Source organism: Triplophysa rosa, linkage group LG1 (assembly GCF_024868665.1).
Source record: "Triplophysa rosa linkage group LG1, Trosa_1v2, whole genome shotgun sequence".
NCBI classification, from domain to species: Eukaryota; Metazoa; Chordata; class Actinopteri; order Cypriniformes; family Nemacheilidae; genus Triplophysa; species Triplophysa rosa.
This window is the reverse complement of record NC_079890.1, coordinates 11,843,293-11,861,258: the sequence shown is the minus strand read 5'-3', so window position 1 is coordinate 11,861,258 and position 17,966 is coordinate 11,843,293. Positions and strand designations below refer to the sequence as shown.

Sequence of the window (17,966 nt, the reverse complement as noted above, 5' to 3'; positions counted from 1 at the left end):
GCAGTGGTAAGAATAAGAAATTGGTGAAATGGGTGATTTATCATATTTCCAAAAGAGTACAAAACATGGGAGCTCATTTACCAGAAGCATCTGTAACCTTAACAACACAACTGTTTGGTGATTCAATAACAACAGTGCCTTATTAAAAAAGAGCAACATATATACTTGTACTGTATATATATGGACCATAACAAATTTCAAATCAACAGTTCGAGATGTATTGTGGCCATTCCAGTCCAATGTTTGTTGAATTTCAACAAAATTAAACCTCAGAAGTGACAAAGTCATCCAACAGCAATGTGAAAGACTGACAGCATGCAAGATACATCAAAACTGGTTATGACCTATGACATAAAAGATAACTTTTGAACTTTTCCTAAATACATGTAGAAACATTACTGTTGTATTGTTTAAAAGTGAATGTGAACTTGTTTTCTTTGCGGTATCTGAGGTCTGACAAAATACTGAGCATGTTTTCTCTTATTATTCTTTTAGTTTTCTTTTTCTGCAAATAAATGCAAATCGAAACAACATTTTTAATGTGGTAAAAATATGTTAGTGAAACGTCTCGATTACGGATGTAACCTGAGTTCCCTGATGGAGGGAACGAGACGTTGTGTCGAACCGACAGATGAGGTTCGTCCCTGAGAACCAATCGCTTCCGACTTCTTAGAAAAGGCCAATGAAAATTGGCGAATGAAATTTGCATGCCGGACTCCACCCCCGGATATCCGGGTATAAAAGGGAGACGGCATGCCTCATTCATTCACCTTAGTTTTGAGGAGCCTGAGACCTCTCATGACTGCTGCAGTGGACAGCACGTGTTGGGGCAAGGAGGACACAACGTCTCAACGTTGTGTCGAACCGACAGATGGGGTTCCTATTGAAAATGCCATAACACTGTGCCCTGTCACAATCTCTAGCGAAGCGACGGTGACTGGCCTGGGCGTGTCAGCCGTGAGTGCTACCGCAAAATTGTAACCTACCAGTGGGTAGGTAGGGGGTCCCAGAGCTTTCTTGAAAGGTGGGAAGGCCCCTGCCTTCGGCCTCACAGGCGGCGGCCCTGTTTCTCTAACAGCGTGAAGCCACCCGGTACTGTAAGGCCACTGTGTAAGCGCTACTTCCTCAAGTGGGGGAGGAGTCTAGTGGAAATACCAACATGGTCTCACCGATAGGGGAGAGCTCATGGGAAGAAAGTGCAGACTGAAGGAGTTAACCGCGAGGTGGAGGTCCACCTAAGGAGGTCATGGGTTACCAAGGTGGGAACCAGCATGAGGATAAATCAGACGGAACCGCCCTACTGGGGGGTTGAAATGTCTGGTAGCACTAGCGTGCGGTCCAAGCAGAGGCGCAATGCGCGTACTGGACACAACACGGATGAGGTTGGGTCTTCGTCCCCGGTGGGGAGCGCCTGTAAGTTCACCACCTGGTGTAGGGGGAGTGGTGGGAACTTTGGGCACGTAGCCGGGCCGGGGTCTCAGGATAGCGTGAGATCACCGGGCCCGAGTTCTAGGCAATCTGTGGACACGGAGAATGCTTTAAGGTCCGCTACCCTCTTGAGCGCCATCCGGAGAGTCGTCTTCATCGTGAGGTGAGAAAGCGCGGCATCTCCGAGGGGCTCCAGGACCGCATCAAGGTCGCAAGAGGGTACGGAGCGCGGGTGAGGTGCCCGCGCCCCTTAGGAACCAAATGATCAGGTTATGCTATACTAGAGATTACCAGCAACTGAGTCGTGATGAGCAGCAATAGCGGCTACATACAAGTTCAGTGTGGAAGGGGAGAGATTACTCTCGAGTCTCTGGAAGGACCGCACCCACCCGATCAAGCAACTCCACGGGTCTTCTCTTCGAGAAGAGCACCAGGATGAGAAGAGGCACCACTTATAGGCGTATACAGTAGTCGCCTAGTGGCCAGGGCCCTAGCCTGAGTAGTGGTCTTAACCACCGCAGGATCGCTCAGGATCTCCTCGTTCCGTCCAGGGGCCAGACATGGAGGTTCCAGAGGTCTGGCCCATGATGCCATAACATGCCCTTCCCCTGGGAAAGCAGGTCCTTCGTCAGGGAAATCGGCCAGGGGGGAGCTGTCGTCAAGAGCATTGGCTCCGAGAACGAAGTCCGGTTGGGCCAGTATGGCGCAACTAGTACACTTGATGCTCCTCTTCCCTGACCTTGCATAGGATCTGTGCAATGAGGCTCACTGGGAGGAAAACGTACTTTCGCTTGTCCCACGGCCAGCTGTGCGCTAGAGCATCTGTGCCGAGGGGGGAGTACCTTAGCGGGCAATGGGTGGTGTACAGGGAGGCGAAGGGGTCTACCTGAGCCCGCCCAGACTGTACCCAATGAGCTGGCTGTGCGGGGGTGGAGTCGCCACTCTCCACGAGGCGTCAACTGACGAGAGAGCGCATCGGCTGTCTGGTTCAGGTCGCCTGGGATATGTGTGGCTCGCAGGGATCTGCTCACCTGCGGACTCCACAGGAGGAGGCGTCGGGCGAGTCGTGTTAGCTGCCGTAAGCGAACGCCACCCTGGAGGTTTATATACGCTACGGTACAGTTGTGCTGTCCGACCGGACCAGCACGTGCTTGTTCTGCACAAGAGGTTATAACCCCTTCAGTGCGAGTAGCACATCCAACAACTCTAGGCAGTTGATATGACTGCGCAGGCGGGGGCCCGTCCATCGCCCCGACACTGCGTGCCCATTGCACAAGGCACCCCAAACCCTGCAGGGAGGCGTCTGTCGACCCTGACTCGTCTCAACCTGCCCGAGAGGGACCCCCGTCCGTAGAAAGGTCATTGAAAACCAAGGGGTTAGGGTGCATCGGCAGAAAAGCGTAATCACCATCCGCCTGCTGCCGGTGTGCCACGCTCTCCAGGGAACTCAAATCTGTAGCAAGTGTTGGAGCGGTCTAATGTGCATCAACCCGAGGGGTATCACCACCGTCGAGGATGCCATGTGCCCAGGAGCCTCTTCCCGCTGACTGCTTGAAATATTCCAGGCAGTTCAACACTGACTGAGCGCAGTCGCGCTGTAATGGAGACAGAGTTGAGTTCCATACCAAAAAAGAGGATGCTCTGCACAGAGGAGAGCTTGCTCTTTTTCGGTTGACCTGTGGTCCCAATCGATCTAGGTGCCAAAGCACTAGGTCCCTGTGTGTACATAACAGATCTCACGAGTGTGTCAAATGAGCCAGTCGTCAAGATAGTTTAGTACCCGCACACCTCTCTCCCTGAGGGGAGTGAGGGCGGCTTCCACTATCTTCGTGAAGACTCGTGGGGACAGGGACAGACCGAAGGGGAGGACTTTGTACTAATATGCCTGACCCTCGAAAGCGAACCGTAGGAACGGGCGATGACAAGGGAGAATTGAGACATGAGAGTAAGCGTCCTTCAGGTCGATTGCCATGAATCCATCTTGACATCTGCGAGATGCCAGGATGCGCTTCTGCGTGAGCATCCTGAACAGCAGCTTGAGTAGGTGCCTGTTCAGGGTACGCAGATCTAGCGACCCCCGCTCTTTTGGGGACGATGAAGTACGGGCTGTAAAACTCGTTGAACATCTCGGCTAGAGGGACGAGCACGATCGCTTCCTCACCAGAGGGGTGGAGACCTCAGCCCGAAGCACGGGGCATCCTTGCCTCTGCTGAGGTTAAGAGGATGCCCCGAAACTTGGGCGGGCGTCAGGGGAGTTGGATCGCGTAGCCGAGGCGGACCGTATCCTGTAGTCACCGTGACGGTTTGGGAAGCTCTTGTCAGGCTCCCAGGGACCGACAGGGAGGCTAGGGGTACGTTCTGCTTCATCGACCTCCCGGGGGTGGTTCGATGGCTGGCAGTGCGGATCCCTCGCCGTGGGGGGGGACCCCCGGAGAGGAGATCGGCTCTGCAGTTTTACCTGCCTGGCGATGATGTAGCACAACGCACCATCGAATGAGAGTGCTTAGGCTGATGATTATCCTCGACGCTGGGTCTTGCCGCAACGTCGAGTTGCCGAACACCGTCGAGTAGAGGGTGAGAGCGGCTGTGATAATACCCAGACGATGATGTGGCACAACGCACCATCGATTGAGAGTGCTTAGGCTGCTGATTATCCTCGACATTGGGTCTCGCCGTGACGCAACGTCGAGTTGCCGAACACCGTCGTGGGTGAGAGGGTGAGAGCGGCTGTGATAAATGCCCAGAGAGGGAGAAAACTCTTAGAAGTGGGCTGTTGGGACGGAGCAGGAACCATCCCGGATCAACCACCAGCAATGGAATGGCTGGGGTCGGGCCTGAAGGTATTCTCGATCTCCCTGGGGTCTTCCCATAAGGGCCGCTTTGGCTTCCGCCGCGGCTGCTGACGGGGTGGTGGTCTCCTCTTCAAAGAGGTCCAGGGCTGCTGGGAAGCAGACGGTGCACGGGATCTCGGCGGCCAGAGGGCGGTCGAGTCGCGGCTGGGGAGGACATACTTGATATCGTCTGTCTGCTCCCTAACTTTAGAGCTCGACAGTATCACCAAACAGCCCCCCCTTGCGAGATGGGTGCATCGAGAAAGCGGACTTTCTCAGCGTTACTCACCTGTACAAGGTTCAGCCAGAGGTGTCTCTCCTGGACCACAAGTGTGGACATCGCACGACCCAGGGCCCGCGCGATCACCTTGGTCGCCCGAGAATTGGCCTGCATGAAGGCTATAGCATGGAGAGAGGGGACAGCTTGGCCCGCAGCAGAGTAAGCTCTCGACACCTCAGCTGCCGAAAAGCCTACGTGCTTTGGACGGGAGTCTAGGCCGAGCCCCTGGGGGACATCGACGTATCCTCTAGCTGCCTCACCATCGAGCGAAGAAAAGGTGATGGAACTAGTTGACGTGTGCGCCAAAGGGGGCGTTCCAGGTCGTACTAGGTTCCTCATGCACTTCTGGGGGAACACGGCACTGGGGGCGAGTGCGGCTTGGAGCCGCTCTCAAGCCCGATGTACCATGTATCCAGCTGCGAGCGTTGGGAGAGGCAGTGCGGTGCACCGCAACCCAATGCCGGCAGCCCGGGAAAGCATGGCTGACATTTCGACGTCTGCTTCTTCCTGAGCTCGACCCCCCGAGGGAGGGAGCTTCAAGGAATCGTCGGAGTCTGATGCCCGTAAGTCACCCTTCGATGCTGCAACAGACATCTCATCATCACGTACCGTGTCCGATACGTGATTGAGGAACAAGACGGTGGGACCATCTCATGGGGAATGGTCAGACGAGCAAGATGAGGTGCGAACGGTCCGCGAGCCAGTGGCTGACGGATTAGCTCTCACAGTAATCCTCATATCACCCTCGCTGCTCGCTGTAGCGGGCGGCAGGGCCGTAGTCCTGCCGTCATGGAACGGGAAGCAGACAAGTTGGTGGCTGAGTCCCGTGGGAACACAGCCACCCGTGACGCAACGTCTGAATCGTCAACCGCCCGCAGTGCGGGCAGGACGTATCCACAACATCTGCCCCAGCGTACTGGAAGCAGACATCGTGTCCGTCCCCCTCCTCGATGAGTGTGTTGCACCCACGAGAACAGCGGGACATGCCACGCTGGAGAAATTTGCTCTTTTAGAGAAAAAACTCCACCCAGGGGAAGTCGCTGCAGGAAGGGACAGTCCGCTGCACCACGTCGTAGAGTCGGCAGTCTTGTAGTTGCTACTTGAAGCGAAGTCTGCTGATCATGAGCGAAGGCTCCGAAGAACAAAAGGTGAATGAATGAGGCACGACGTCTCCCTTTTATACCCGGATATCCGAGGGCAGAGTCCGGCATGCAAATTTCATTCGCCAATTTTCATTGGCCTTTTCTAAGAAGTCGGAAGCGATTGGTTGTCAGGGACGAACCCCATCTGTCGGTTCGACACAACGTCGAGAGACCGACAGAAAGGGAACACAATTTATCATTTTACCTAAACACATATAATAGCAACAGTAGCTATCTGAAATGGTCTCTTAATTTTTTCAGCAGCTATATGGTTCACCAGAGGCTTAAACAATGGGGAGGGACTAAACGTAGATCCAGATTTTTCCCAGTTTGTGCTTGGGAAATGGACCCCAGTCATGATATCGCGTCTATTAATTAATATTATGTTTAGCTCAGCACTGGTTTTCATAGCTGAAGCTATCATTCTTGACCAGAGGGCTAAATGTGGAATTTAGATTCAAAAAGTAACCAGAAAGCTTTTGCTCACAGCCGTTCAATGCAGCACTTTATTAGAACATAATTTTTTTTACCTGCAATTTATCCTGGTTGGGAAAATCACGGCAAAAGAACTAAAATGGATCTTTACATTTACATTTACATTTATGCATTTGGCAGACGCTTTTATCCAAAGCATTGCATTATCCTATACATTAGTTTCTAAGTATGTGCAATCCCCTGGGATCGAACCCACAACCTTTTTGGAGTCTTTATGGGATCTTTATGGAACAGAAGCTATTTCTCGATATATTTAATAAAACAAAAGTAAACAATAAACAGCTGACACCAAGCTGCTCTGTTAACTGTCACCCTTGGCAGTTTCTTTGCACTTTTTATTGCTGTTAGCAAGTTTTGAAAGAAAATCACTAAATACCCTTAACGACAACAGATACTTTTCCTCTTTTTTATTACACAGCTGCCTGGAATACTTGATTCTGATTGGTCAGTCGGGGCATACAGAGGAAGAACAATTAAGAAGAATGACCATGGTGCAAGGCAACAATGTATAACAAACCGCTCATCCAGGAAAAAATCCTACAAGGCTGCTCTCATGTTTTATCTCTCTACTCACTGTGTGATTTAGTTTGATTTTCATTTAATTAAATTCCAACATTTCACGTCCATGTATTTATTAATTGGTTATGTATATGTAATCCGGACTCTGAAAAGGAGCAGAGTTTGCTGTACATAAACCTTTACAGTATATTTCTTCTAGATACTATTTATGTTTCACCACAATTAAATTTTGACCGTCTTATTATAATGATACTGTGCTTAATCTATACAGCCCTGCTGGTGATTCAGCTTACAGTACATTACCGTTATTACACACAGCTCTGTTTTTTTACAATCTGTTCGTTCTAGATAACTCATATTTCTGATCTAAAAGTCATTAATTCCTGTTTCTCTCTGTTCTTCTCATGCAGAAGGTCAGCCAGCTAATAAATTAGCTCATGTGGGAGGACTGTTACAGGAATCACTAAAGACATCATCAAATTCCTGCTCCTACAATATTCTTTCAATTATGTAATGTAATATATGAGAAAGCCTTCGGTTTCTGTCATGTAAATGCACTTAGGTACAAAAATCGAAACAAATAAAAAGCGTAGGCAGACCCTTTTTCTCACACCTCACATGTGTGAATAGTCACAGATTCTTAAGTACTGGGACAGTTTTTTGACAGGCATATGACAGAATATGAATCATTATCAGATCAAAATATTGTGTCAAATATTTATTATAGCCTACACATTGAAAAATCAACTGCAGCATTCGGTCAATGAATGTTTCAGACAGAGTGGCTTCAAAGTTATTTTCAGCTCGTTCGATTTGTCACTGCTGTCAGACATAAAATCTTTATAAATAAAAAATTAAATAAAAGAGTTAACTTAAAAATTAGGTTACACAACTATATATTTACATAAAACACTATACCGCAACTGCACCTACTGTAAAACTCACTCACTCTGTGTCTATAGGCCTATTGACCTCATAGCAGGTGAAACATGGAGGTTCAGAAGGATGACTGACTTAATTGAGTCTTAAAATGTTTATATGAAAACAGGACTGTAGTGTCGCAGATGTGGAATTTTATACTGATTTTCAGTTTCTTTTTGTCAGGACAGTAACGTCTTTTAAAATAATTATTTTCATGGCTTCTTACGTTTAGCATAAATTAATATATATGAAATACAGGGTTATGGTCTGAAGAAAGGTGCGTGTGGAGGCGATAATGTAATTTAACTGGAAAAAAAGGAAATCAAAGAAAATTGCACATTCCAATGATGATCAAAGTGGAAATGCTGCATGCTATCTAAAAATAATGTCAGTGTTACATTTCCCTTAAAAAAGTGTAAAGTTTATTATAAGGTTACCTACAATATAAGCTAGTGTACTTAAAAAAAAGACAACATTTGCATTTAGAAGATATAAGCATTCAAAAGTTACAGTTTATGTGCACCAAAATCTTGAATTTTGATGACATTGTACATTTCAGCTTCTCATCAAATTTCCTGTCCAATCATTTGCTCTTTAGAGTCGGAAGAATCACACCCCTACATTATAACAGTTAGATATTTCCTATGTAGGGAATTGCATATTCAGAACTCCACTAGACATGGGATAAGGAACAATTCAGTGTAGGGTAAATATGCTTTCCATTGTGTGAAACGAAGTCTGAGTTTGCATCAGTGTCATGCAAGCTGGATCATATGCACGAATCAGTGTAGAAAACAAATTGTATCTGAGCCATTTAGTGTCTACAGAATGTTGTATTTTAAAGCAATACGGAGCATAAATCAAACATCTTAAAAAACAATAACATTATAAATATTATAAACAGCCTTGAGGAGTTAAAGATATAGTCTTGTAAGAAAGGTTGTAGTATCCTACTTTGATAGCCATGCTTGTAACAAAGTAATGTGCCTTTTTCTTATACAAATATTTTTTTCTTCATAGGCTAGTCACATGCTAGCCTGCTAATCTGCATGTATTAGCCAGAAATCAGTAGGAACATAACAATGAGGCGAATATACAACCCAGTCTCAAGGCAGTTTGTGGTATGAAATTTGGAATCTATTAATTCGTGTCAAAGAAACTTTTTTTCGTGTCACCAGCACGACTTTTAATATACAAGACCGCGTGTGTATGCACAATTATATATTTATAACCTGATATAAAAAGAAGTCAGAAATATTTTAGGAGTTGGCTAACCAACACCCCCCATCCCTGTTGAAAAATAGCATATGCTGGGTTAGGTATGTTTTGATGCTGGTTTGACCATCTTAAACCAGCTAAGGACCAGCACATGACCAGCTTAAACCAGCACCAACCAGCAAACCAGCATCAAAACGTACCAAACCAGCATATGCTGTTTTTTTCAACAGGGCAAACCCTAAAATCACAGGCGCAAAGGCTAATTTTGCTAAAATTTGAGTATCACAAGGTAAAGATAAATGGCTACCCTAACCCCGCCCCTAAATCTAACGTCACAGGAGAAAAGTCAAATCATAACAAAACATGGAAATGAGATCATCTAAAATAGGAATTCACACGAATGAGCCACCTTGTAAAATAGCATTCCCATCAGATTGCATTGATTTATACATATAAAAGATATCGCGTATTAAAATACTTTAGATTGAAAGTCATGCTGACTGACACGAAAAAATCATGCCGACTGACACACAAAAAAGCGGAAATTCGTTTCCTTGACACAAATTAATAGAATACAGTTTGTGACAATGTCACGAATTCCCTTGAGACTGTGTTGGAATATACATAAACTAATTTACTGTAACCTTTGTAATCTTTCTAGACAATAATATTTTTTACAGAAACACCAACAGTCTGAATTTGTAGATGTCTAAAGACAAGGGACAGACATAACAAAAATAAACTTTTCCCAATACATCTCCATATTGTTTAGAGCAAGTATGATTTTTAAAAGTTTCCTTTCATATGCTGATCCTAAGCCAAACCCAAATGTATTATTGTACCTTTAAAAATGTATCTGATATAAGTGGAATAATAATAAAAAAACATCTCCAAATAGAAAAACCAGGCCGGCGCAGATTATTCTGGGATTTATTGTCCTTTTTTGGAATCCCATTTAAAAATTTGGATTCTTCTATTTCTTTTGTGGTGCGGTAACAATGACTATGGCAAGTCTCTAAACAGCACATCTGCCACTCTCCGAACTATCTCATTTTTTCCAGTCGAGATCATTCAAAAGAGCAAAGTCTTCTGTATGCATGAGGTCAGTCTGAATCTATGATAGCACAGAAGCACAGAAATTGAAACTTTTCTAAGATTTTTTTCTAAATCTAAACTTTTTGAGTCTTGTCACAACATGCACAGCTTTTGGGGCATTTGTTTAGTAGATTGTTAATTTGTTAATCAAGTCAATTCAGTCATCTTTAATCATTTCAAGCCTGTTTTTTTTCTATATAAATGCACACTGATGTCCCTGAGAATGAGAATGTTTGAAAGGGTTGTGTGTGTATAGATGCATTTTTAATATAAAAATCAAACCGTGTCTGGGCATAAGACATGTGAGAAAAGAGTCTTTGCAGGCTTTTAAACAATTAAAACTCAGACATCTTCAATATCACTCTCTTCATCTCTACGACATTTTCCATATTCAGTCTTTATTAGTTTTCCTCTGTATCACTCCAAGAATCATAAGCGACTTGTAATTTTGGGTTCTTTTTTGTAAGATTTTTGCAGCCCTTCAGGGGGACTTTTGTATTGGTATCCTGGGATAGTTTATTGATTTCTATCTTTCTTTCTCTCTCTCACTCCAAGGTTTTCAATTCTTTGTCTTTTTTCACATTACAGGGGCAATTCTGAAGAGCCTGTCTGGATGCTCTATGCCCTTGACTGAGCACCATCGGCAGTAATTTCACCCCATCACTCTCTTTCTTTCTAAATATCCTTACCCTCCCATTCCTTTTCTCTTTTGTCAAAACAGAGAAATGCATTTTTTCTTCACTTCTCCTGGACTATTCCCCTCTTCTCTATTCCTTTTCCCCATCATTTAACTTTATTACTGCACCACTTTTTTTATATAATGGCTGTTTTTATCACAAGAACATTACTTGTTAAAAGAGTCTTTAAGATGTCATGGCTGACTGTTCCTTTCAGAGGTTTATTCGCACCTCTTCATTCTGTAATCATAACAGTATTCCCACAGTTAGTCTTTTTCTCCACCCACAAACATGCCCCTCCCAACCTACGCCATCTTTCTCTTTTCACTCGTAGACTCTCACTGAATATGGTAATTGCCACGCTTGTTTGCTGGTATCATTCGAATAAACAATCATGCCGATCATTCATATTTTGTTCTGGGTGATCTGTAATCTGTTTTTAGTGCTTCACGATAACAACATATGATCAAAGATGTATAACATAATTTCACAAGTCCAATTAATGAGCACTCAAGAATCTTCGCTTCCTCCGCGTGACCCACGGTTCACCGATGAAGTGATGCATCTCGTTCTCTTTACCGCAAAGCTGATTCAATGACTCTTGAGCTGTTTGGATATTTAAGGGCAATCAGCGAGACATCATCACCCCAGCACTGCAATGGCCTCTACAGCAGGGTTAGGGGGAGTCGGCTGGGTTAATGATAATGCAGCACATATTGAAGTATCGGTGGTCGTGAAGCGAGGATCCGAAGATTGACTTCAGTTTTCCAGATTGACCTGTTAAATCGTGAAAAAATGTCCACAGGAACAAACATTCAGCTGTGGGTGGGGAAAAGATGGATCCAGTGTCTGTATATGTGTCTCATGGCTGATTGCAAACACGTCACGGTCTTGTGTCATATTGTGAGGCAGCCTATTCTGCTTTATCAGACATCACAAAGATAGCCCTCCCTTTCCTGTTCTCTTTGCTATCAAAACAGAATAATACCAAGATGGTTCAAGCAACCTACTGGCAAAGACGGAGTGAGTGTAGCAAGGACAAAAGGGTCACGCCAAATATTGATGAGTTAGTTAATACAAGTTAAATGATAAAAAAACAATTCATGACATACATTTTGAAAATATCTTTGCTAAGCAGTGCCTAAAACTTTTAATATAGGCGGTGAAGTTTTAACAGAGGCTAGTGCTTTTTTGTTTGTTTGTAAAAAAATGAATTGCTAAACTATAATAAAAATACAGTACAATAAAATTTTTATGACTGAACATACATTAATTAAATACAAAAATAAACAATAAAGTAAAGAATAAAACTAAAATAGTATGGGCAAGTTATTGGTTTTAACAAAGCATGCATGTTTGTTGCTAGATGCACTCAATGCACGGCCGCTTCCGCGTTTACACTCAGGGGGCGAAAACACATCCGCTGCCCCACCAGAAGCCATTCATCTCTACCTAGAGCTGTGAACATGACAGAGGAGAAGATGAATATTTGTACTCGCTGCTTACACAAAGTTCGCCGGATTACAATAAATAATGTTCGTCAGCATTGTGAGACTGTCAGCTGCCCCCCTGTCAAGTAAAATAGAGAAGTACTTTAAACTATCCGTTTAAAAATACATGGACAGCTTGGACGCTATTGCTATTAGCAAGTAGCACGTAACATTAAGGCTGGATAACATGAATGACATCATCTTTACACCGAGTTTATCAACGATTTTCAGCCCTTAAATACCTTTACCTTTAAACAACAAATTTGTATGAATCTGACCAGATATCTATAACACAGTTCCCGGTAAGACACATCTGTCATATGGCTCTAATATGCAGGTTTGCTGTAAAGAAACAGACATCGCTTGGCTCATAAAAGGTATAAATATTGTTTAAATACTGAATCGGTTTTTAATTTGTTGTGTTACACAATTCACCTTAAGTTGATGACATTGATTTTTTAAATAAATTATAATGTTCTCAGTTACCTCCCATTGTTAAGTTACGAGTGTGATTTTCAAATCATTAATACTAGGCTATATGTATTTTCTCAGCTCCCAGTCAGAATCAGATGACAGGAGATCAGGGAGAGGACGACATGTTTCAGAATTATGATGAAGTCAGAGAAGACACAACGTTTAGGAGCAGGACACACCAAAGGATAGCTGTGACCTAAAGCTTCAATTTATTGTTTAAATTTTGTGACGTTTTCCAAAGATCACAGACAAAGTCGTACTGTTAACCACAAGAAATATGAGAAATGGTTAAAGAGTACATTCCTCAATATTTTTAAGGGCTTATTTTGGTTTATGGAGTGTCCGACAACAAGTTTATGTACATACATGATGTAAAATACTATTATTTCGTAATAATAAGCAGTTTTTATTACCTTACTTCTTGACTGACTCTCAAATGATTCGTTCCGCGATTCATCTGTGTAATCTCCGCCTTTCCGCCAGCGTAGTCTGCTGTGATTGGTCAGATGGTCTAGTCTGCTGTGATTGGTCAAATGGTCTAGTCTGCTGTGATTGGTCAAACGCATTCAGCATGTGTCGCAAATGGACCGCCTATCATTACTGCTGTATTACGGTTTGCAGGTGGTTGGATATTAACAGTGTATAGAGAGAGATGGCGTTGATTTTACCTTACCAGTTCGAGCCCGAGTCTGACGAATCATTCTTTAATCCTTATACAGATGCCAGTAAGAAAAAGGACTGTTTTAGACTCTTCTCACGAGGCTGAATCCAGCTTCTGTAACAGTTAGTTATCACGGCATACAGTGTACGGTGTTCGTGTCTTCAGATGTTATTATAACTATAGTACACCACGCAGTTCTTGAAATAAAGACTTTGCGAGTTAATATGGTTGAACACTTACATAAGCGCAACGAGTTTATAGCTAACGTTAGGTAAACAAACAGTAACAACCCCAAAAATAACGGTAACGTTAGCTAAACACAGACATGAGATAACGTCACACAAATTTAATTTTAAGTAAAGACAAAAATAAAGAGTCACACTTACAGGTTGTGATTCGGTGGAGCTTACAGGTCCAAATAAAATTGGTATTGCAACATCTTTTAAGGAAAGACGTTTAATGTATCCTGCAGTAAAGGCGCCAAGATTGATGAAGCAATCTTCGGTAAAATGACGCGCGCAAAGTAAAACGTTCGGTTTATACTCCTTTGGTGTCGTTTGAAAAATAAATAGTAACCATTTTTTCCTCAGAAGTTCTTCCTTTGGTAGTGAAAATAAGACTGACTTAGTTTCACTACATAGAACACAGCTTCTCTTCGACATGATGCACACGTCACGAACGAGCTAGTACAGTGTTTGGGGAGGAGAGAGTTAAGTTTTCGCAGTCAGTAGGCGGGGATTTTTCTAGTGACGTAGGTACATTGTGGTTAAAGATTCGGACAGGTCATGGCTTGTTCGCGTGATTCAGAGTCGATTACCTTTTTTATAAGCTAATAACTTTGTTATTCGTTCACCTTCGGATTTACAACTTGGCAGATTGCTTACATTCAAACACGGCAAAATTAAACACTTCATGAAATGTATTTTTTATGATCTCGAGGAATGTACTCTTTAAGAGCCGGGATAACACGAGAAGAACAGGGACATCTTTTGAAATAGTAGTGAGCATTTTTACTGTGTATTGTGAGAATTTCATATAGTCCATTCATTTTAATCATTTTAAATATTTTACTTTACAATATTCCAATATGAAACCTTATTTAAATCAAAAGTATTTGTTTGACGTATTTAATAGTTTTTGTATTTGCATTTTGACAATTTCTCTGTATCAGTTATCATATACAAGCTTACATTAATGGATCACATTTTGATAATAGAATATCTTTATTGTCAAGTCACAGCTGCATACAAAGACATTAGAACTAAGATATGGATGACTGCACAAGCACATATAATGCATATTACGTACAGTACAGAAATGTGTTAAGTAGCCTATATATTTACGTCATTTTTATTTTCATTACAATTTGTACAAATAAAACCAAATTAATGTATCCACAGTGTTACGTTTATTCTTTAGCATTAGCTAACGCTAGCGCTTTCACCAATAGACCATTAAGATCTTCAGTAGCTGACGTGCTGTGGCTCAATCACATCTGCACTCTTAAAGTTATGACAACAAACTGTAGTACCAGTTAAGGTTTAAATCCTGACGTGTAATAAAGTAAATCCATGCTCGGAACATTATTAAATCTCTGTGAAGCTTCATAAAACGGGACACAGCCATGCCTGACGGAACCACAGTCACGTGTGTATTTAAACGCTGCAGGTCACGACTAAACTAAAGTTTTGTATTATAGCACCCGTTACATGTTTAATATATAGTATTTTAATAATACGATATATTTCACTAATCTATATTACATGTTAATTCCCCCCAAATGGGTGAATACAACCCGGAAGCTTTCCCGCCCCCTGAGATTTTACCGGAAATACGTAGGTAGCACTCCATGCATTGAGTGTATTGCTGTATTAAAGTTACTCCACATTTTATGCAAAGTAAAACATTTGTGTTTAAAAGAGAAATGCTTACTTGGTGGTTGTCACTGTCTTTGTCTTTCTCCTGCTACTGTAGTGCAGCCATGATTTCTTCTTTGACTATTGTGAACTATCCTCTAATTATTTAGAGGAAACATGTGATGAAAGGTTTTCAGGCTGTCACATAGCTTACATATCACACACTGCCTATCATGTTCCAACAACTGCAGATAGCAATACTTAAAGAAACTGAATGCCTGATTTGCTGAGAAATTGGATTGATTAGCTCTTCCCTTTATCGTTATCTAATTGAAAGCTTCATATTCATAATGACCAAACTTTTTGTTTTTTTTATTAATAAAGTGCTAGTAATGCATGTGTGCAAATAAACATTTTGTTTGGACCTAGAAATGTGTAAGCTAGATAATACATAGGCCCTAATAAAATATAAACTTAAATTGCCACCCCCACACCACCCAAAAGTGTAATAAAACGTGGTTCAACAAACACATAGACAGCATTTTCTACTTTTGATTTTAACTTTTTACTTTCCCTAGAACGTGCAAAAGACATTGCACAATTACCGTAGATAAATCCTATCTACGCATAGGAAAAGTATTACACGTTGCACAAAAAACAACATTAAACAATATTCACCTATCACATGCACATTGGGGGACAATAATTAGGCTAAACATTTCGAAAACAAGCGCGTTCTACAGAAACGAGCCATTTTATAAGGTGACATTTCAGCACCTGACAAACTGATAACGACTCGTAAGTAGCACTTAAAGCACTGCTAAGTGCAGTTGTGTTAAATGCATCTTTGGGAAACGCACGTGAAACAATGACAAACGTTTGCAAAGTCGCTCGAAGAAAACGCTCTTAAGTACTAAGATCCATCATTAACGGGAAACTCAGCCCAGGGCTTTACTGAAAAATTCCAAGGATTCAGCAACCTCTAGTGCCGGCCCTGAGTTTGAACACATCTCACTTGTCTATATTTGTAAATATATTGACAGTACAACTCTGATCTTTGTCTAAAAGTACTTTTACTGTTTATTTGTAATTTGAGAAGCAGTTTTTAGAAACAAATTGCAGAGTGCAACAACATGTACATGAGTATTTTATTACTGTTTCGTGTTAAAACTACATTGCATTGACATTGAGAAGCTTGACCCAAAGAGACAAATGAGGCAACATGACAAGCAATTTACGAGCAACAATAAACAAGTAAAAGTGCAAAAAAGCATTTACTCCTTATATCCAAGTAATAGCCAATATCAACTTTTTAAATAAGTAAAACAAATGACTTTTATTTACTGAAAATTGATCGGCCACCATAAACCACAAACACACATCTTCATGGAATAGCCTTACTGTATGCAAGCACTGCCAGAGGAATACTGTACATCTATCCACTACAAACAAATGGCATGTCCAAAACATTATGCAAAATAATTAGCATTTGCCATAAAAAGCAACAGCGTAGGTAGTTTTCACATGTTATTTGTGTGTTTTCACATGTTAAGTGTTATGTTATTCACATCGTACGAAATAATTATCTGCAAGCATGGAGTTTTTTAATGGTGGACCACCATCAAATGACATCCTTTAGCATGTAATGAAATCATTTACACTGTCCTTGTGGACAATCCCCTGTGAAGTTCTTACAGTAATATATGACCCACAGAAGCCTCTAACATGGCCAGCAATGGAATAGAAATGACAAGTCCTCATTAGTAAAAAGCCCACGTTGAGGGGCATCCAATGAGCCCTGCATAGTCCCCTGGCATAAAAAGCAGAAACAGGACAAGGACACCTTGCATTTGATTAAAGACACAACCTGTGGCTGTGCCTGAAAGCAGAACATCCAGAAGCCCAGAGATGCTTGAAAGATTAAATGTGCTAAATGGGAATGTTATTTAATTTTAAAGGGTATTCTTAGGCATCTATGAACATCAATGTAGCGAGGAAGGCGGGACGAGAGCCGTGGGGCAGGAAGGCGGGGCCGGTGGCGTGAGTGATAATGAGTATCAGCTGTACGTGCACCGGTCCCGCATGCCTCACGGGGAGCTAGGGAGCATAAGAGGACGAGCGACGGGACTGCCGACGAGAGAGGACCGGGCCCGGACATTAGTTATTTATTTTGATTAAAGATTGTTAAATGTTCGCCGGTTCCCGCCTCCTTCCTTCCCTACATTGAACTTTGTTACAATCAATACACTGGAAGAGATGAAAATGTGATTGATTTTATAGTGTGCAATGTCAGAGGCAGTAGCCCAAAAGAGTTCCCCCATAAAAAATACTGTAGCAGGCCAATGGTGGCTGTATCAGATGGTACTTCAATAGGTACCATGGTACTTGAGCATCATTTAGTACACCATGGTATTTATGTGGGACATCCATCTAAAACAACATGTCATTGCCATGGTACTGTGTCGAAAAACAGTGTAGTGCCAGGGTAATTTATTAAAGTTGATTATTGGGTTTGGAACAAATATATTTATATTTTTAACCTATCCTCAAACCCGTACTGTTACGGAACGCCACAGACTGCAGACACTGAGGATTCCACAAACACATATCTATACTTAAATGTCCATATAAAATGAGGAATATACTAAACAGCACATAACAACTGGTAGAACAACAGCTAACACAACAGAGACTAGACAAAGGACAAGGGAACAGAGGTGAGTATATACAGTATACAGTCCTAGTGATGAGCATGATAGCTGGCAGGTGCGGCGATAACAAACGAGGAACTGGTGAGGGAGCGTGGAGGATGATGGGAAGTGAAGTCCAAAGGGAAATAGCTTTCCTGTAGCTCAGTGGTAAGAGCATGGCGCTAACAA

At 42.6% G+C, this 17,966-nt stretch overlaps 1 protein-coding gene across 4 annotated transcripts in view; it reads right to left on the bottom strand.

The window, feature by feature from the left end:
- Positions 1–17,966, bottom strand: part of htr2cl1 (5-hydroxytryptamine (serotonin) receptor 2C, G protein-coupled-like 1) — a 190,954-nt gene that overhangs the window by 50,118 nt on the left and 122,870 nt on the right. The window lies entirely within an intron of this gene.